This window comes from Euleptes europaea, chromosome 1 (assembly GCF_029931775.1).
Source record: "Euleptes europaea isolate rEulEur1 chromosome 1, rEulEur1.hap1, whole genome shotgun sequence".
In the NCBI taxonomy this organism is placed as follows: domain Eukaryota; kingdom Metazoa; phylum Chordata; class Lepidosauria; order Squamata; family Sphaerodactylidae; genus Euleptes; species Euleptes europaea.
The window spans coordinates 117,184,947-117,185,891 of NC_079312.1; the positions used below are offsets into that span (position 1 = coordinate 117,184,947).

The 945-nt window shown below is 38.9% G+C and overlaps 1 pseudogene; it reads right to left on the reverse strand.

The window, feature by feature from the left end:
- Window positions 1-221: 221 nt before the first annotated feature.
- On the reverse strand, window positions 222-285 carry LOC130493637 (U6 spliceosomal RNA; annotated as a pseudogene).
- Window positions 286-945: the final 660 nt, after the last annotated feature.

Genomic DNA, 945 nt, shown 5'->3' on the forward strand with positions numbered 1-945 from the left:
GTAAAAAGGCACAATTACTGCTAACCCCCAGTCCCTAGGAATCTGCTCTGTATCATCAATGTACATAAATACGGAGGATAGAAAAGGAGCCTGCCACTGTATATTTTCCTTAATGCACTCTGGGGGTATCCCATCCAAACCAGGAGCTTTGGCCCACTTAAGCCAATTAATGTGTGACTTAACCTCCTTTAAGATAACCGGTGGTAAGGGGGAATAAATTTAGGGGCCATGCTAATCTTCTCTGTATGGTTCCAGTTTTAGTATATGTGCTGCCGAAGCAAGCCCATATGCCTAAGGAGAAAATGGATATCTGGAGTGAAAGGTGATAGACAAGTTCATTATTAGATGTATAGGATCACTGATGTACTCATAAAGTATTCCAGGATTCCAAGAAAGGGTGCTTTGGTATTTTTGACCTCCCTAATTCTAAAATCTCCTTTCTTTCTAGGTCTTTTTCCTTGGCATTTAGCTGTGATTTTTCTTACTGCTAGGAAAAGGTCCCATACATTTGCTTCACTATTTTAACTTTGTTTCTGTTCTCTCTGTGTGTTTCTGTTCTGTTATCTCTGTGTAACTGCTACAACCTTTTTTTTTTTTGCTCTGAGTATGAAACCCATTTTATAGATTATGAATAGTGTAATCCTATAAGGAGTAAATACAGTAAAAGCCTGCTGAAATCAGTGGGCAGACTAGAGCAGCTCTGCATAGGATTGCCCTGTAAATTCAGTTTGAAGCACTGATATAATTATTTTTAGTATTAATATGATTTTGGGCTGCGGTGCATTTTTTAAAGTGAAACTGCACTTGCTTTCATCAAATAACTCAGGACTTGAAGCAGAAGCCTAGCCCGTTTGCTCCTGAGCTTTGTGGCAAGCTTTGCAACAGAATTACAGGGCCTCATTACATTCTTTATCTTCTCTTTGAATTTGGGAATTTCTAACCCTC